The sequence below is a fragment of the Cervus elaphus genome, chromosome 5 (genome assembly GCF_910594005.1).
Source record: "Cervus elaphus chromosome 5, mCerEla1.1, whole genome shotgun sequence".
Classification (NCBI taxonomy): domain Eukaryota; kingdom Metazoa; phylum Chordata; class Mammalia; order Artiodactyla; family Cervidae; genus Cervus; species Cervus elaphus.
The window spans coordinates 94,140,951-94,161,562 of NC_057819.1; the positions used below are offsets into that span (position 1 = coordinate 94,140,951).

At 41.5% G+C, this 20,612-nt stretch overlaps 1 long non-coding RNA gene, 1 other non-coding gene and 1 pseudogene across 2 annotated transcripts; 1 reads left to right on the forward strand and 2 right to left on the reverse strand.

Annotated features, from left to right (window-relative positions):
* The first annotated feature begins 2,851 nt into the window (after nt 1-2,851).
* On the forward strand, nt 2,852-17,151 carry LOC122693396. The gene is made up of 3 exons (XR_006340894.1): nt 2,852-3,033; nt 3,719-3,833; nt 17,034-17,151. It is a non-coding gene; the product is annotated as an uncharacterized LOC122693396 (long non-coding RNA).
* Nucleotides 17,010-17,167, reverse strand: LOC122695875 (annotated as a pseudogene).
* A 3,073-nt stretch (nt 17,168-20,240) lies between these two features.
* Nucleotides 20,241-20,313, reverse strand: TRNAA-CGC. The gene has a single exon. It is a non-coding gene; the product is annotated as a tRNA-Ala (tRNA).
* Nucleotides 20,314-20,612: the final 299 nt, after the last annotated feature.

Sequence of the window (20,612 nt, forward strand, 5' to 3'; positions counted from 1 at the left end):
TTGCCAAGGGTGGAGGGAGGCTGGATTGGGGGTTTGGGATTAGCAGATGCAAACTATTTTGTATAAAGAACAAGGTCCCACTGTATAGTACAGGGAACTATATTCAACTATATTCAGTGATAAACCATAATGGAAAAGAGTATGAAATAGAATGTATTTTATATCTATAACTGAATCACTTTTCTGTATAGCAGAAATTAATACAACATTGTAAATCAACTACACTTCGATAAAATAAAGTTTTAAAAATACACATATTTAAGGGGCTTCTTTGATGGCTCAATGGTAAAGAATCCACCTGTCAATGCAGGAGGCAGGGGTTCAATCCCTGCTCTGGGAGGATCCCACATGCTCCAGAGCAGCTAAGCCCATTCGCCACAACTACTGAAGCCCCATGCCCTAGAACCTGTGCTCCGCAACAAAAGAAACCACTGCAAAGAGAAGCCTGCACACTCCAACTAAAGAGTAGCCTCCACTTGCCACAACTAGAGAAAAACCAGTGCAGCAATGAAGACCCAGCATGGCCAAAAAATTTAAAAAAAAAACAACAAAACTCGTTTATGGTGTTGTTCCAACATGAATTTTATCTGGCAAGTACTATTGTTCCCATTCATACAAGAATAGAATAAAAAATTATTTATGGTTATCTGTACATTTTTAAAACATTGGTTAAGAACATCAGAGACCTGCTGCTTCCTAGCCGTGTGACTTTATAAAGTTATTTTACTCCTATGGGCCTTAGGTTCTTTGTCAATATGATGTGATTAATAATAGTGTCCTCCCTACAGGGTCATTTGAGGATTACATGAGATAAAGCATTCAAAGCAGCTACACAATAAGTTCTTATTAAGCAGTAGCTGTTATTATTATTAATATAGTCTGGGCAAGGCATAATAAACATAGCCACACTGTAGCATTGTTTCAGTAAGAATCACAACTAAGAGCATTTCCTGTTGGCTGGGTTGCAAGCACTGTCTAAGCAGGTTTTATATATATATATATATTTTTAATTTATTTATTTGGCCGTGCCAGGTCTTAGTTGCAGCATGGGAGATCTTTAGTGGTGGCATGTTGGATCTAGTTCCCTGACCACGGAGAGAACCTGGGCCTCCTGCATTGGGAGCGTTGAGTCTTTAGTCACTGGACCACCAGGGAAGTCTTGAAGCAGGTTTTGAGTTTGTTTCTGTACAAATCTAAGGGCACTGGGTTTTACTATTATAATTTAGAACTTAACAGAGGATTGATGTCTTGGTCTGGGTCCCTCCAAAGCAGACCTGAAGATAAAACTTCACATGCAATTAGTTTACTTAAAGGTGATCTTAGGAAGCACAGAATGGAAGTGAGATGAGAAAGGAAAGAAAACAAATAAAGGATGTGTTAATGAGCAGGTTACTGTGGTCAACTGTTGCTATGGACCCTTTGACAAGTTCTAGGGAACACACCTCAGAATTGACTCATGTAAGGAGAGGAAGCTTGAGTATTTATCCACCAACTTCTCTCCATCATTGGTTAAGGGGCATTCTTGGTGTTGGCTCCCCAGCACTTCCAACCCACTCTGTAAAGGTACAGTGCACTCTCCTGGTCTGGTTGTGAATGTACAGGCAGACAGGAAGTCACTGGCCATACGGGAACTGTTTGCAGGTGACCTCTAGGCAGGCCAAAGGGATGTGAGAAAGGTAACAACATCAACTTCTAGAACTGGGTATTAGATGATGTTGGGAAATAAGGTTAATTTACTCTTAGATGTGATGATATGGTGGTTATATAGGAGAATGTCCTCATTCTTAAGAGATGCCTGCTGAAATATTTATGAGTTAAGTGTCATGATGTTTGCAGCTAATTTTCAAATGATTCAGCAAAAATAAATAAACACACACACACAAAACAAATACAGCAAAATGTTGACATTTACTGCATCTAGAGTCCAGGTTGAGTATATAGATCTTCATTGTACTATTCTTTCAACTCTTCTGTATGTTTGACATTTTCCTTTTTCTTAGTATTTATTTATTTTTGTGTGTGTCAGGCCTTAGTTGTGGCTCGTGGGCTTAGTTGCCCTGTGACACGTGGGATCTTAGTTCCCCAACCAGGGATTGAACCCACATCCCCTGCAGTGGAAGGCAGATTCTTAACCACTGGACCACCAGGGAAGTCCCTCACAGTTTCATAACTGAAACGTTGAGGGAAAGTATTTTGCAGACTTTACTGAGTGCCCACTATATGCTGAGTACTCTAAGCCTTGGGGATGCCTGTCCCATCCAAACCAAGATGGGTTTCTTTGTTATGAATTAGTAAGACTTGGCTTTTCAAGTCATTCAACTGCCACTGTGGAGAACTGTTTTAATAACTACAAGTCAATGATGTCTATAAAATGAATGGTACCCCCTTAACTGCACAGCGTTAGATGGGTACCCTGGATGATACAAAGAAGCTCCTGATCTTATAGGGTCTTCCATTCTAGAGCGGAAAGGTAACTACGGTCAGGAACTTAGTTAGGGTGCTTTTTCAGATTAAAAAATGGTATCATGGCGCCCCTTCTGGAGAGTCAAAGAAGTGATATATTGCCCAGGACCATGTACATTGTCCTTGGAATATTCCTCTTTCTTTCCTAGGACTGATAAGCAAGAAGAAATCATTCAGCCCTTAGAAGTTAAGCTTAATAGTTAACCATTAAGCCTAAGTAGTTCAGCTGGTTGGAGTATTAACAGAGTCCAATATTCCATGTCCTCTGCAAGTAGCTCAGGCCCAGAGGGTGAAAACATAGCAACCTCGAATGTGGAAATTTCCAGGAGTAGAGACAATTCACTCCACATCAGACCTCCGTACTCTGGACAGAGGAGGGTGTCCAAGACCGGGCAGCCACGGGGGTCTGAGCTAAGTGAGCGCCGAGAAGCACCTGGGGAGTCTCCGGCCACCTTTCCTTCGTCAGGAATCTCATCTTTAACAAGCTCCAGGGTGACTGACACCGAGGTTTAGGGGTCTCACTTTGAGAACCATGGCCCATGAGACTAAGCATTGATGAGGGTGATGAAGGTAGGAGCCCCTTAGCTCAGGATAAGCGCCTAGTACAGTGCCTAGTGCTTGGTGTGTACTCAAGAAACAGTAGTGCGAATTCCCTGGTGGTCCTACGGCTAAGACTCCATGCTCCCAGTGCAAGGGATGTGGGTTCAACCCCTGGTTGGGGAACTAAGATCCCGCATGCCATACAGCATGGCCAAAAAGTAAAAAAAAAAAAATAAAATAATAGTAGTGGGAGGCGGGGTTCAAGAGGGAGGGGACATATGCGTACCTATGGCTGATTCATGTTGATGTATGGCAGAAACCTCACAACATTGTAAGTCATTATCCTCCAATTAAAAATTAAAAAAAAACATTTTAAAAAGGAAAAAAAGAAACAGTAGTGAAAGAAGGAAGGAGGGAAGGAAGAAGAGATGGGAGGAAGGAGCAAGGAAGAAGAGGTCACAGGTCAGCAGGGTCAGGCCAGGTTGCTGGGAATACCACTGAGGGCTTTAATGTAACAGAAAAACGAGAAATCTAGTCGTCACAGCCTTGAAATGATAGAGTGGTTCTTTGAGCAACTCAGGGACCCAGCATGGTGCTGTTCCATCCAGAATTTGACACAGTATTTACCAAACTGCTTAAAATTGGTCATGGAACTTCAGAATTTCCAGCTTCTAAACAGTGATTAATGATCCTCTAACTTCTCATCCTCCATTAGATTCCTTCATCACCGAGAATCTTAGACCTTAAATTAAGACCTGAAAGGCTGCCTGTCTAGGGTTGCCACATTTAGCAAATAAACATCCAAGACATCTACTGCATTTGAATTTCAGGTAAGTAACAAGTAATTTTTTAGTATAAGTATGTCCTGTGCAACTTCCATCTGTTAATTTATGACAAAGCCAATGTTTGGAATATGCTTACACTAAAAAAAAAATCATGAAAATCTGAAATTCAGATTTAATTAGGTATTCTATCTTTAATTGGGCAACTCGACTTCTGGCTAATCCTCCTGTTTTTTAATAGGTGAGGAAATGAAGTTCAGACGTAAAGCGACTTGTCCAAAGTGACATGGGGTTAGAATCCATTCAGGATTCCTCGCTGCCACAAGGATCCTTTACCCAGTGTCTTGCTTCAGAGTTTCTTTAGACGGCTTCTTTGCTTTTTTGTTTTGTTTTGGGGTGTTTTTTGGCTATGTCGCGTGGCTTGTGGGATCTTAACTTCCTGACCAGAGATGGAACCCCAGACTCAGCAATGAAAATGCAGAGTCCTAACCACTGGACCACCAGGGAATTCCCAGCTTGGCTTCTTGACCCACTAGGGATGAGTTTTAGAGTGTTTGTAAAGTCCCTGAATTTTAGGCAAAAACACATGTGTGTGTGTGTGTGTGTGTGTGTGTGTGTGTACAAGTGCATGTGGGTATTTTTCTGGGGAGATAGTCTCTGCTTTTATTTATTTATTTATTTATTTTTACCAAAATATCAACTTTATTACTGAAAAAGAATGTATTGGGAAATGTGGCTTGTATTTACAGGCAAATGGGCTTCCAGTAAGGAACCTCAGAGTCAGAAGAGATCCCCATCCCATGAGAGGTACTGCGGCACCTCTAAAGATGGTACTCCACCAGATACCTCCTGCCAACATTGGCAGGGCTTTTCCTGTTATGCCTATTTAGAGACTAAGAGCAGCCGAGAGTGCGTGATCTCTGCGGACAAGAAGTCTCTGCTCTTTCAATTAGCTTCTCAAGAGTCATGATTTTAATAAAATATTAAACTGTACTTTTTCATAGGACTATGTTCTGCTTTCAAAATGCAGAACATCTATGACTTTGGACTGAAATTGCATTTCTGCTTGCCCTACATCCCTTCATTCCCTGGCAAAGCACTGGGTCTAGACATTCTAGGAGATGGGTAGATTTTGTGTACAAGTATACAGTAAAAATATCCACTATATCTTCTTTTTTTGGCCGCACCACACAGCGTGCAGGATCTTAGTTTCTCAACCAGAGATCAAACACACACCCTCTGCAGTGGAAGCAGAGTCTTAACCACTGGATCTCCAGGGAAGTCCTTCCACTACATCTTCTATGTGCCATGCAGTGGCACAGCCATCCACCCTCCACAACCTACCTATATCAAAACCCCGAATTCCTCTTGTTGTTGTTGTTATTTAGTCACTAAGTTGTGTCTGACTCTTTGGGACCCCTTAGACTGTAGCTCCTCTGTCCATGGGATTTCCCAGGCAAGAATACTGGAAGTGGGTTGCCATTTCCTTCCTCCAGGGGATCTTCCCCACCCAGGGATCAAACTCACATCTCCTGCATTGGCAGGCAGATTCTTTACTGCTGAGCTACCAAGGAAGCCCAATTCTTCTTATCTATCCTGTATCTATAAAGAAAGCTGAGTGCCAAAGAATTGATGCTTTTGAACTGTGGTGTTGGAAAAGACTCTTGAGAGTCCCTTGGACAGCAAGGAGATCAAACCAGTCAATACTAAAGGAAATCAGTCCTGAATATTCACTGGAAGGACTGATGCTGAAGCTGAAACTCCAATACTTTGGCCACCTTGTGTGAAGAACTGACTCATTAGAAAAGACCCTGATGCTGGGAAAGATTGAAGGCAGGAGGGAAACGGGACGACAGAGGATGAGATGGTTGGATGGCATCACCGACTCGATGGACATGAGTTTGAGCAAGCTCTGGGAGCTGGTGATGGACAGGGAGGTCTAGCGTGCTGCAGTCCATGGGGTCGCAAAGAGTCAGACACGACTGAACGACTGAACTGAACTGCATCTTGTATTGTCCTCCCTCCACTTCTTAGACTAGCAACCCAGAGCTGACAGGTCAGAACACCTTTCAGAGAATAGGAAGAAGGGAGCAGCGATGTGACCTTTGAGACTGACCACTAGAGGTCCCTTCTCATCCACAGTGATCCTGAAGTTAGACTTTGCCAGAGGTTGACAGAAAGAAAGTGAAGTCTCAGTCGTGTCTGACTCTTTGCCACTCTATGGACTGTAGCCCTCCCTCCAGGCTCCTCCCTCCATGGGATTTTCCAGGCAAGAATACTGGAGTGGGTTGCCATTTTCTTCTCCAGGGGATCTTCCTGACCCAGGGATTGAACTTGGGTCTCCTGCATTTCAGGCAGACTCTTTACCATCTGAGCCACCAGGGAGAGAAGAAATTTCCTTAGACTAGTGGGGCCTGTTACAAGCATAATTAGGGTATTCTGTATCAAGCAGTGGGAAGAAGCCATGCGATCCAACACGAGTGATGCAGAATAAAATGGTTTCCTAAGAGGTCAGATAGTGTCTTCCAGTGTAAGGCTCGAAGGCAGAGTTTTAAGCAGAAACAGGGGCCTGGAGCTTCCTCTTCAACCAAAAGGGAAAATGCAGGGCATTCCACCCCTCACCCACATCAGACAAACATCCAATTTCCTTCTGAGTGTAGTCTGGCTCCAGGGACATATTTACTGGAAGTTAGGGATGCTTCTGCAAGAGACCCTCATTTGTATGGACTCATTCTATAAAGGCCTTGACCTCGGTAGCTTTATAGTTGTAATTTTGTATTTTTTTCCTTAAAGAAGGCCCCCAAGTATATAAACACTAGGCTCCATAGGGCTTGGATCTAGCGCTGTCTGGCTCCCTGATACAGATTTCAGGGAGGAAGGAGGTGGGGCAGAGTTTCAAAGCGACGTTTCCCTAGATACTAATGAGAGAGCGTTTCCTGTGGGATGAGGAAGAGGTTCATACATGTGCCAAAAAACCAAATAGCCTCCTAATTTCCAAAGAATTGTAACTGTGGGGGCACCTGAAGTCAGGGAGCCCCCTCTTGCCTGCTCAGAGCTTTCCTTGGCCTGCGGAAGTTCGCGAAATCTTTAGGTGAACTCACAGACCTGTAGCATCCTGTTGGCTGCTTTCTGAATAAACAAATGCTCTTGCCAACCATTGTGTTAGATTTTGGAGAAAAAAACCCAACCAAGCAAAACTCCGGTTCCAGAATTTCTGTGAGCTGTGATGAGCCATGAACTTTACAAAGGATTAAATAATCAACGAGGGTTGAATGAACAATTCTGTTTGGGATGTACGGATTGGATTTAGTAATAAAAGGCAAAGCAATATCCACAACTTTAGAAGCAGATGAATGTAAGGAGCTTTCTCTGTTTCTGAAAGAGAATATTCTGGAAACCTGCAGCCAGCAATGTGCTGGAACTGCTGGTACCGACTGGCAGAGCTGACGCTGCGCGTCTCTTCTCAGCTTTGCATTCAGGGACTTCAACTTGGTAGCCTGAAATTGGCCCCACCGGGAGCATTTAAACCAGTGAAATTAACATCCTTTACAAATCAGGGCTCTCCTCTCTAGGACTGGTGGTTAGACTTTTACCAGAACATAACTACCTGCACCCTATCCCTGAGGGCTTCCTAGGTGGCACAGTGGTAAAGAATCTGCCTGCCAATGCCAAAGATGCAAGAGACATGGGTTTGATCCCTGAATTGGGAAGATCCCGTCGAGTAGGAAATGGCAACCCACTCCAGTATTCTTGCCTGGAAAATTCCATGGCCAGGGGAGCCTGTCAGGCTAGAGTCTAGGGGTCGCAAAAAGTTGGACACGGCTGAGTGACTGAGCATGCACCCTACCCCTAATCTCCTCTCCCCCTCCCTCCCCCCACCCCACCCACTCACACATCACAGAAGCTACCTGCAGGCACATCCCTCTGTGTACATGTGTAGGCACACAGGATCACCTGTGTACACTTCCCCCTTCACAGGCAGGTTAGAGGTCAGCAATCCCCCTTGCTCTGTCGTGCTGACATCTTTAGCGCTTTCCTACTAATTACTTCCTGATCCCAGACAGTGATCTCTGTCTCTCCCTCTCTTGAATTCACAAGTGCTCTCTCCCTTACATCATGAGGCCCAACTGTGAAAGTTCTGAGCAATAATATAGTCAGGACCACAGATTTTCCCAACCGGCCCCTAAGTGAGTAGTAAACATGACATCAATGACTGCACAGTATCATTCACGTGAAAAGCACGTTAATATCTGGCCAGTGTTCTTCTGAGATGCTCAGTTTTCATCAGGGGACAGCCTGCTCTTGTAGCGCTTAGAGCAATTGAAGATGAGAAACTTTTCGTCAGATGGACAGAAGCAGGCAGAGAAAAGTCATGTGGCTTTCTCAGGCCAGCCAGACCCAAGAATGGATGTCACTTCTCAGCCTGAAGACCTTGAGCTACCAAGTGTTACATAGGAGACAGAGGGAAGGGGACTGACATTTTCCTGACTGCTTTATACTAGATATTCCTGTAATTAAATCGTCATTATTCCCAATTTCTGGACAAAAAGAACAGAGACCTGGGGGGTTTAATCTATTCAAGGATACATAGCTAGTAGGTAGTAGAATATTTTGTTGATAATTTAAAAAATTTTATATCTAAGAATGCGTGTGTACATGCATATCCTAAATCCACTCCTCAAAGCAACTCTTTTCAGACTTTTGCTGTTTCTTCTGGTAGTGATTGCTATCAAACTTTTCCTATTTCTTCTGGTAGCGTTGCTATCTTTAACCAATAGACTTAATAGTGTAGAATAATGAAGGCAGTGATTTTGTTATTTAGTATTTATATTTGTATTGTGAATACCTAGAATAGTGCATCATAGCATATCATAAATTTTTATCAAAAAATACCAGCATTTCTTTTTTAAAAATTCTTTTCCATTATAGTTTATTATAAGAGATTGAATATAGTTTCATGTGCTGTAACAGTAGGATCTTGTTGTTTATTTTATACACAGTAGCTTGCATCTGCCAATCCCAAACTCCTGATTTATCTCCCCATTTTCTCCTTTGGTAGCCATAAATTTGTTTCCTATGCATATGAGTCTGTTTCTGTTTTGTAAATAAGTTAATTTGTATCATATGTTAGATTTCACATATAAGTGATGTCATGTATTTGTCTTTCTCTAACTTAACTTCATTTAGTATGATAATCTCTAGATCATCCACGTTGTTGCAAATGACATGATTTCATTCTTTTTTATGGCTGAGTAATATTCCACACAACCATATATATACCACATATTCTTTACCATTCATGTTAATGGATCTTTAGGTTACTTCCTTGTCTTGGCTGTTGTAAATAATGCTGCTATAAAAAGTGCTGTTGTGAAAAGTTCATGCAACTTTTTGAATTTGAGTTTTCTCCGAATACATGCCCAGGAATGGAATTGTAGGATTGTATGTAACTCAATTTTTAGTTTTTTTAAGATTTTTGTTTTAATGTGGACCATTTTTAAGGTCTTTAGTGAATTTGTTACAACATTTCTTCTGTTTTATGTTTTGGTTTTTTGGCCACTAGGCATGTGGGATCTTAGCCCTGACCTGGGATCTAACAGGCACCCCCTGCATTGGAAACATAGGCTCTTAACCCCTGGACCACCAAGGAAGTCCCTCAATTTTCAGTTTTTTAAGGAACCTTCATACTGCTTTCCATAGCGCCTGCACCAATTTACATACCCACCAACAATGCATGTATACCATCATTTCTTGATTTATTAATTGACCTCCTGTTGTGAGAGAGAAGGATTTAGTGCACTAACCTTTCCTTTTCATCTCCCCAGTTGCTTCCTGCTAAGGTTTCTTTTTAAGAGTGCAAGTTTTTATTTGTTTATTTTTAAATTTATTTTTAATTGGAGGATAATTGCTTTACAGTGTTGTGCTGGTTTCTGCCGTGTAGCAACATGTATCAGCCCGTAAGTACATGTATATCGCTTCCCTCTTGGCCCTCCCTCACCCCTCATCCCACGCCTCTAGGTCATCACAGAGCACCGGGCAGAGTTCCCTGTGTTATATAGCAACCCGTTAAGGTTTTATCAATATTTATGACTCCTCAGTTGATCATCTTTATAATTAAGTAATGTGTGTACTCCTTCATTTCTTGTTCCATAACTATGGATCGTATCTTTGGACTCCATCATGAGAGTCTTGATCACAAAGAAGGTCTGCCTGACTTGAAGACCCAAACACTTTGCAATCCACACTGAGCCTCCCACACTGACTCCTTCTGGGCCAGTCAAAGTGTCTCTGCCTGATTGGGGGAATATATTTTAAAATAATTAGCGCTGGGAATGGGTTTTTATCTACAGGCATTCTTGAACCAGTGTATACCCGGACAGAACAGTCTGAAGATAGTGGAGTAAGTTTATCAAACTGAAGTTGCTTAGTTCAGAAGTGTTCCAAAAAATATGCACAATCCAGAATTTTGATGGCAGGTTATACAATTGCTGAAACTCTGCTGTTCCTTAAGGTGAATTCCTGCCTTTCCCACAAGGCTGGACTTGCATTTTACCATAGGGATACTTTGAGCCTAAGAAAGTGGTGGGCATCTTGGATTCTCCACTGCTCTCCTTGGCACAAAATGCCCCATAAACACCCCATACACATGCCCTGAGGCAAGTTATTTCTTGGTATGCCATGAAAAGGAGAGTGGGAGTTAAGCAAAGCCCTGGCATAAGCCTGGGTGTGGGTTTCACTAGAGAAGGTCATTGATACCGTGGAGCAGAGGCTGTGAAAGGAAAACAGACATGGCCTTTGTTTCCCGGGGGCCTCTGCCTGGCATTGACCCACACAACACAAACACTGTCCACGTTGGTGCTTGATACGGGTTTTTTTGTTTGTGTCTTTTCCCTGCCTATTTTCGACAGATCTGCTTTTATCTGTACTTCCTTGTCCCTGGCAACTCCCACTCCCTGTTCTTAAAGGTCTTTGCTGGCTCTGCATATCTGAGTCAGACGGACACTTGACCTACAGATCGTAAAGCTGTCAGGCCTTTGGACTTAGGCAGCACCCACGGCAGACGGCAGGAGTGCTCACGGTCCAACAGTCTTCTGCTAGTTCAGTGACCTGAAGAGAACCCCAAACACTAGTCCTTGCCCTGGGCTCCCCTGGTGGTCCAGTGGATAAGAATCAGCCTGCCAAAGCAGAGGACATGGGTCTGATTCCTGGTCTGGAAAGATCCCACATGCCACACAGAGCAACTGGGCCTGTGAGCCCCAACTACTGAAGCCTGTGTGCCTAGAGCCTGTGCTCCGCAGCTAGAGAAGCCACAGCAGTGAGAAGCCGGTGCACTGCAGCTAAAGAATAGTCCCCACTCTCCGCAACCCAAGAAAGCACGTGGGCAGCAAGGAAGAGTCAGCACAGCCAAAAATAAATAAAGCAGTGTGCACATGTCAAAAGGAAAATAAATGAAGGAGAAGACACAATTTGAAAAAAAAAGTCTAGTTCCTGTCTTAACCTAGCTCCGCCTCTGCAGTTCAACAGGTGCATCCAGCTTGCTATAAATTACCCCCATAATCTAGACACAGCCAGTCAACCCATTCTAGGTCCTCACCCATTACCAGTGGGAACCTGGCAACGTTTGCTAAAGCTTTTTGCCCTGTACTTAAGAGACGTGTGCAATTCACTGCTATGACCTGAACTGCAGCTCAGGTCATAGCAGGACTAAATGTGAATTGTACATGTTTAGGATTTGGACTTGAACAAAGTCACATCATCAGTTAGGAGTAACAGGAAAAAGTAGGCATGACTCCAACGGAAAGGCAACTTTATTTTTCTTCCATATATACGAAATCCAAAGATAGCCATCCCAGGGTTGGTGTGGCCCCTCAGAGTGTCCTTTCATGTTTCATCCTTCATGAATTCTAATTCCAAGGTTACCTCATGGGTCAGTTTGGCTGCTGGAGTGTCAGTCATTACACGCATGTTCTAGCCAACACAAAAGCCTATGGAAGGGTACACTGCTTTCCCGTAGGGCTGCTTCCTCAAAATTGCTCACACCAACTCCTTACTTTGCTTGTACCAACTACTGCTTATACTTCATTGACCAGAACAGTCACATGACCACATTTAACTGCAGGAAAACTGATCACTGTTGTCCTTACTCCAGGTAGCCATGCACCCAGTTAATAAATGGGAATTTTGTTACTAAGGACAAAGAGGGAAATAGATACTGGGGGACAAACAACAGTCTCTCACCTCTGGGAGAGCAGATCAATAAAAGACTCACTGCCCTAATTCAAACCTCTCTTGGTCTCCATGAAGTGAAGTGTTAGTTGCTCAGCATCCAACTCTTTTGTGACCCCATGGACTGTGTAGCCCACCAGGCTCCTCTGTCCATGGGATTCTCCAGTATTTCCATGGGGTCCCAAAGAGTTGGACCTGCCTGAAGCCACTTAGCCCTCAGGCATGCACACCTGACATGTGGGATCTTTAGTTCCCCCATCAGGGACTGAACCCGTGCCCCCTGGAAGTGGGAGCTCGAAGTCCCATGGACCACTGGACCACCAGGGAAGTCCCCTGACACATTTCTAACAAAGCGACTGGGGCAGAAGGGATGGACGTCACTTCTGAGATTAGGTTACAAAAACACTCTGGCTTCTGTCTCGCTGGCCTTCTCTCAGTCTCTTACTTGCTCTGAGGGAAGCCAGCTACCTTGTTGTGAGATGCCCCGCGGAGGGGAGGGGGCATGTCATGGCAGGGAATATGTGGCAGTGAATGAGTTGCCGTCTCCAGTCCACAGCCAGGGATGACTGAGTCCTGCCAACAGCCACCCAGGTGAGCTTAGCAATGGATTCTTCTCCAGTCACGCCTTGAGACTACTACTCCAGTGAAAAACTTGACTACTACCTCATGAGCAATCCTGAGTCAGAGTCGCCCAGCTAACCTGCACCCAAGTTCTTGCCCCACAGCAACTGTGAGGTCATAAATGCTTATTGTTTTAAACTGGTAAGCTTTGGGGTGATTTGTTATGTGGCAATAAATAATTCATACAGCTTGTTTGGATCTCCTAAAGAAATTCTGCTGGTTTATTCTTAACTTTTAAAACTTGTTGCTATATGCATTTTGAAGTGGCAGGTTCAGGCCTTGCAAGAATGTGAACACAGAGCTGAGATAATCTACTTGAAAACAGAGAAATATCTCTGCAGGCATTATGAGCATCGTCGAGAAGAAATACTATCAATCCCTTCCTTTATTTAAAAAAATGTGTGGGAGTGCCTTCCTTCAACAGACAATATGCCTCCATTTAGAAAAGCAGAATCTTGTTCCTCCTAACTAAGATCACATTTACTCAGTGGTTGTGACCTGATCATATTTGCAATCTTTACTCTTCCCTTTATCCTTGATTCAGGGCCAGAGTGCATGTTGTCTGCTAATTGTTCTCTGGGAACGAAGCAGGAGATTGGCATTCAAGTGCAACCTTTTATTCCTGCCATCACACCTTTCTTTGCTAAACATACGGCCAGGTTTCCATCAGTACTGACTCCAACATGTATTTTCTCACAAGATACGTATTATAGATGAAAAGTTTCTTCTCCCATAGCATGCATCTGGAGTGATAAATAGAATTAAATGTCATGGAGCATTTCCCCATCATATATGTAGCAAACATATGTCAAAGGCTGATCTGTACATAGCACACCAGCCGTTTCCTTCCTTTGTAATGGGAAATAGCTTCCAGGATGCACACATGATAATTGTTCTTTCACATCATATGCTGTTGAGTTTTTGCAACAGCCTAGACTGTATTTTCTTGGGCTCCAAAACCACTGCAGGTAATGACTGCAGCCATGAAATTAAAAGACGCTTGCTCCTTGGAAGCTTGGACAGTAAAGTGTCTGCCTATAATGCGGGAGACCCGGGTTCGATCCCTGGGTCCGGAAGATCCCCTGGAGGAGGAAATGGCAACCCACTCCAGTATTTATGCCTGGAAAATCCCATGGACTGAGGAGCCTGGTGGGCTATACAGTCCATGGGGTCGCAAAGAGTTGTACACGACTGAGTGACTTCTCTTCTTCTGCTCCTTGGAAGAAAAGCTATGACAAATCTAGACAGAGTATTAAAAAGCAGAGACATCACTTTGCCGACAAAGATCTGTATAGTCAAGGCTGTGGTTTTTCCAGTAGTTGTGTAAGGATGTGAGAGGTGGACCATAAAGAAGGCTGAGCACCAAAGAATTGATACTTTCGAACTATGGTGCTGGAGAAGACTCTTGAGAGTCCCTTAGACAGCAAGGAGATCAAACCAATCCATCCTGAAGGAAATCAACCCTGAATATTCATCGGAAGCACTGTTGCTGAAGCTGGAGCTCCAATTCTTTGGCCACCTGATGCAAAGAGCTGATTCATTGGAAAAGACTCTGATGCTGGGGAAAATTGAAGGCAAAGGAGAAGGGGGAGGCAGAGGATGAGATGGTTGGATATTAATGGCATCATAGACTCAATAGATATGAGTTTAAGCAAGCTCCAGGAGATGATGAAGGACAAAGCAGCCTGGAGTGCTACAGTCTGTGGGGTTGAAAAAAGTCAGATACAACTTAGCAGTTAAACACAACAAAGACTTTATAAAGGACTTTTGTTTACTTTCTCTTCAAGCATGAAATGTGTCATTAGCTTCACATTTGGATTCATATCTTGTTGGCAATAGAATGATTTATAGCCTTGTTTTGCTGAAGAAAGGTAGATTTCATTACTATAGAAACAATGTTGCCATAGTTTCGATATTTTCTGTCTGCCTTTAGAAGCAAAATTCTTCAATTTGAAAAGTTCTTCTTCTAGAAGAAAAATACTATTTCTTTATCAGAGAGGTCACTTTTGTTTGAAAATGACAATAAAGAAATAAAGGGTGGTTTATGCTCAGATATGAGCAAGTTCATAAACAATACACTGAGAATAGAGGTAAGTAACTTGCTAGCCCAGAAATAACAAATTTCAGACACTCATCATCCTTTCCTACTATATGCACTGTTATCTTTGGCTTACTTGTGCAAATTAGCCATATTTTCAGATGCTTATTCTATAATATACAGGGTCATACCCTGTATTTTCACAAGAGTCCTGTTCACTATTTGACTTTTTAATTCTATTCTGATTCATGGTATCACATTACTATATTAATGATTAAAAAACTTTAATAATAGGTCTATTAAAAAAAAACTTTAATAATAGGTCTATTGATGTATAATTTGCATAAAATTTGCCCTTTTAAAGTATGCAATTCAGGGACTTCCCTGGTGGTCCAGCGGCTAAGACTCCACGCTCCCAGTGCTGGGGGCCCAGGTTCAATCCCTGGTCAGGGAACTAGATCCCACATGCCACCACTAAGAGTTTGCATGCTGCAACTAAGACTCTGCATAGCCAAATAAATAAATATTTTAAAACTGTGCAATTCAGTGGTTTTCAGAATATTCACAGTTGTACAACCATTGCTATCTAATTTTACATAGAAACCCTGTGTGCCTTAGCTGTCACTCCCTACTTCCCCCTTCCTCTAGCCCCTAAAAACCACTAATCTACTTTCTGTCTCTATGGATTTGCTTATTCTGGACATTTCCTATAAATATAATCACTCAATATGTGGTCTTTTATATCTGACCTCTTTTACTTTGTATGATGGTTTCAAGATTCATCCATGTTGTAGCATGTATCATAACTTCCTTTCTTTTTATGGTTAAATATTAAATTAATTAATTAATTAATTAAATATTAAATAAATATTCCACATATTATAATATATGTGGATATACCACATATTGTTTATTCATTCACCAGTTCATGCACAATTAGATTGTTTCCAATTTTTAGCTATTGTGATTAGAGCTTCTGTGAATATTTATGTACAAGTTTTTGTGTGGAAGTATGTTTTCATTTCTCTTGAGTGTATACTGAAGAGGGGAATTGCTGGGTCGTGTTTAACATTTTGAGGAACTTTCAAAGTGACTGCATTATTTCACAATCCCACCAGCTACTATGAGGGTTGCAATTTTCCTACTTATTAGTCATCATTTATTACTAATTTTTCTCTTTTAGCCATCCTGGTAGGTAGAAAGTGGCATCTCATTGTGGGTGTTTGGTAACAGCTTTATTGACTTATAATTCACCTGCCTATAATTCACCTATTTAAAGTGCACAATTCAGTGGGTTTTAGTACATTCACAGTTGCGTAATCATCACCACAATCAGCTTTGGAACATTTTTGTCATCCTTCAAAGAAACTCTGTACCTTTTAGCAATTTCACTGTGGTTTTTATTTGCATTTCCCTAATGAGTAATAGTGTGGAACATCTTTTCACCTTTTTTTTTTTTTATTAGTTGGAGGCTAATTACTTCACAACATTTCAGTGGGTTTTGTCATACATTGACATGAATCAGCCATGGAGTTACATGTATTCCCCATCCCGATCCCCCCTCCCACTTCCCTCTCCACCTGATTCCTCTGGGTCTTCCCAGTGCACCAGGCCCGAGCACTTGTCTCATGCATCCAACCTGGGCTGGTGATCTGTTTTACTATAGATAATATACATGTTGTTCTCTTGAAACATCCCACCCTCACCTTCTCCCACAGAGTCCAAAAGTCTGTTCTGTACTTCTGTGTCTCTTTTTCTGTTTTGCATATAGGGTTATCATTACCATCTTTCTAAATTGCATATATATGTGTTAGTATGCTGTAATGTTCTTTATCCTTCTGGCTTACTTCACTCTGTATAATGGGCTCCAGTTTTATCCATCTCATTAGAACCGATTCAAATGAATTCTTTTTAATGGCTGAGTAATATTCCATGGTGTATATGTACCACAGCTTCCTTAACCATTCGTCTGCTGATGGGCATCTAGGTTGCTTCCATGTCCTGGCTATTATAAACAGTACTGCGATGAACATTGGGGTGCATGTGTCTCTTTCAGATCTGGTTTCCTCGGTGTGTATGCCCAGAAGTGGGATTGCTGGGTCATATGGCTCTTTTCACCTTCTTATTGGCCATTTGTACATTTTCTTTGGAAAAATAGCTATTCAAGTCTTTTGCCAATTTTTCAGTGAGTTATTTTTCTCTTCATTGTTGAGTTGTTAGATTCTTTATATATCCTAAACACAAATCCCTTATCAGATAAATGATTTGCAGATATTTTTTGGGTTGTCTTTTCACTTATATTTATTTACTTATTTTTCTTTTTTCTGCTTCTTTCCCCCCCATGTTCTGGTGCCTGAGAACAGAACCAGTAGACCAGAAGCCACCGGGATCAAAGACATGATGCTGAGGGGACCAGAGTCTTACCCCTTTCCTTCTACTCCAAACATTATGGGAACAAGGACCACAAGCGCCATCTCTGCCAAGACATACATGGAGGGTGCCTTTTCACTTTCTTGGTAGTGTTCTTTAAAGCACAAAATTTTAAAGTTTTGCTGAAGTCTAATTTACTTATTTTTTTCTTGTGTCATTTGTGCTTCTGGTGTCATATCTAAGACAGCACTGCCTAGTCCAAGGTCACAAAGATTTACGCCTGTGCTTTCCTCTAAGAGTTTCACAGTTTTGGGTCTTATATTTAGGCCTATTATCCATTGTGAGTTAATTTTTTACATACTACAGTATGAGATCAGAGTCCAAATTCATTCATTTATATATGGATATCCAGTTGTCTGAGCACCATTTGTTGAAAAGACTATTTTTTCCCCATCAAACAGTCTTGGCACCCTTGCTGAAAATCAGTTAGCCAAAAATGAGAAGGTTTATTTCTGGACACTCAGTTCTAGTCCGTTGAGCTATGTGTCTATTCATATGCCATTACCACACTATTTTCATTACTATAGTTTTTGACTAGATTTTGAAATTAGGAAGCATGATGCCTCCAGCTTTGTTCTTCTTTTTCAATATTGTTTTGGCTATTCTAAGTCTCTTGTATTTCCATATGAATGTTAAGATCGTCTCACCAATTTCTGCAAAAACAGATGTTGATATTTTGATAGGAATTTCATTGGATCTGTAAGGCAATTTGGAGTAATGCCATCTTAACAATATTAAATGTTTTGATTCATGAGTATGGGATGTCTTGCTAGTCATTTAGATCATCTTTAATTTCTTTCAGTATTTTGTAGTTTTGGTGTACAATTCTTGCACTTCTTTTGTTAAATCAGTTACTGTTTTAATTTTTTGATGCCGTGGAAATGGAAACTGTTTTCTTATTTTCATTTCATTTTCTTTGGAATCAGTCATAAATCTCTTTTTTTCACTGTAGCTTTTAAGCCATTTCTGGTTCTTTCATATTTCAGACCCCAACAAGTGCCAGTGTTTCTGAAGTTGAGTATCTGATCCAGTGAGAAGCAGCACTGCCTCCTATTGAACTTGGGATTGGCTGAAAGCCATCTAGCTTAGCACTGCTTCTCCAGCCCTGTTATAATAATCCATGATGTGTTACATGAAACAGGGCAGAATAATCAAGTGCTCTAAGAACAATCTCTAGAGTTAAACCACCCAGACTCCAATCCACCCACTTCCACCATCTACTAGATAGTGACTTTGGAGAAGTTATATAATCTCTGTGTCTCAGTTTTAAAAAGGGGATAATAATATTATTTCAGAAAGTAATGAAGATTAAATTAATATATGTAAAAACTCAGAACAATACTAGGAAGAAGTAAGCTCTGTAGTATTTGCTTTTATTGTTGTTGTTATTATTTTATCTAACCATTTATCGATCAATTTATTTTAAATCTGAGACTCAAACCCAAGCATTGATGAATGAGAATATAAGGTAGGAAAGCCATAACTGGCAACTTAGCTGCTAAGGTCAGGCCATGTCCTGTAGAAAGAATGGCCCAGGCCAAACACTAAGTTACTGACATTGGCCTCCTGGCAGGAGAGGATCAGGATCAGAGCAATGCTTTACTACAGTGATCTTCAAAAGGGCATGTGTGCTCTTTCCTGGGGGTGCAATAGATGCTGCCCTGGGGTACAGAAAAAATACTACAATTTTTTTTTTAAGTTAAACTTTACTGATATCTAACATATGAACTGATGCTGGTAGCCAGAGGCTGTTAGCTAACTTCTCTGTACACAAGTTGTGTCTTAATGATAAGAGAAATCTAAGAGGAATTTGTTTGCTCTAGTTTATCACTGTTAACACCATTTTCATAAAAACAAAAACAGGGACTTCCTCGGTGATCCAGTAGTTAAGAATCTGCTTTCAATGCAGGGGATGTGGGTTTGGTCTTTGGTTGGGGAACTAAGATCCCACATGCTTCAAAATACAACTAAGACCTGATGCAGCCAAATAAATGAACATTTAAAAAATGTTAAAAAAAAAAAACCCAAACCCCCCAATTTTTAAGTGATAGAGTCCTTGTAATATTGTGTAATGAGATGGGGAGCAACAGTAAAAATCAACTGTATCAAATAGGTTTGGGACTTCACTGGTAGTCCAGTGGTTGGGAATCTGCCTTCCAATACAGTGGACGTGGGTTTGATCCCTGATCCAGGCAATGAGACCCCACAGGCCACGGGGCTACTGAGCCCATGCTAAGACCTGACACAGCCAAATAAAAGAAACAAACAAAAATAAATAAATAAATAATAAAAAAAGAAACAAACAAAAAAAAATAAACAAAAAAATAGATTCACCAGTCATTGAGAGTGAAAGTGAAAGTGTTAGTTATTCAGTCGTGACCGACTCTCTGCTACCCTGTGGACTGTAGCCCTCGAGGCCCCTCTGTCCATGGAATCCTCCAGGCAAGGATAGTGGAGTGGGTAGCCATTCCCTTTTCCAGGGGAATCCTCTCGGCTCAGGGATCAAACTCGGGTCTCCCGCACTGTGGGCAGATTCTTTATCGTCTGAGCCACAAAAGACTGTGCTACCTGCTCCTGCTGCTAAGTCACGTCAGTCGTGTCCGACTCTGTGCGACCCCATAGACGGCAGCCCACCAGGCTCCCATCCCTGGGATTCTCCAGGCAAGAATACTGGAGTGGGTTGCCATTTCCTTCACCAATGCATGAAAGTGAAAAGTGAAAGTGAAGTCTCTCAGTCTATCTGACTCTTCACGACCCCATGGACTGTAGCCTACCAGGCTCCCTAGCAGCTGTTAAAATGATAAATACATTTATTTAACCAGTACCTTTAAAGATAAGATGGTGTTAACAATGAATGTTACTGCTTTTTCAAAGACACACTTTTTATTGAGAGAGCATTTTATTTAAAATGCCTGGAAATGTTTCCATTTTTTATTTTATTCCTGAAATTAATACAACTGTATCATTGCCTATGAAAAATTTAATTCATATGCTTAAAAAATTGGAAACAGAATCTTCTAACCTATTAATATTCCAGACATAAATTTATAATACCTTGCCCTTAAAAAAAATACTTTATTTGACTGCATCAAGTCTTAATTGTGGCATGCAAATTCTTAGTTGAGGTATATGGGATCTAGTTCCCTGACCAGGGATTGAACCTGGGCCCCCTGCATTGCGAGTGTGGAGTCTTAGCCACTGGACCATCAGGGAAGTCCCCAGAGGTGATGTTTTGAATGAAAAGGAACAGATTCAGGAAAATGAGGGAATGAAAAGACAGAAGCAATAATTTCGATGACTGATAGAAAGTAGAAAGAAAGGAAGCACTGAGATGTCAGTGACTAAACTTGGAGAAAGAAAAAGTTCTTGAGGGTAAAACAATGGGTTTCACTTTAAATATGTTGAACTTGAGTGCCTTTTGGAACATGAACTAAAGGATCTAAGGAGCAGTTGAGAAAAGACCGAGTGACAGTGACTAAAAATGACTTTTTAGAGAAGTTTTACAGTCCATA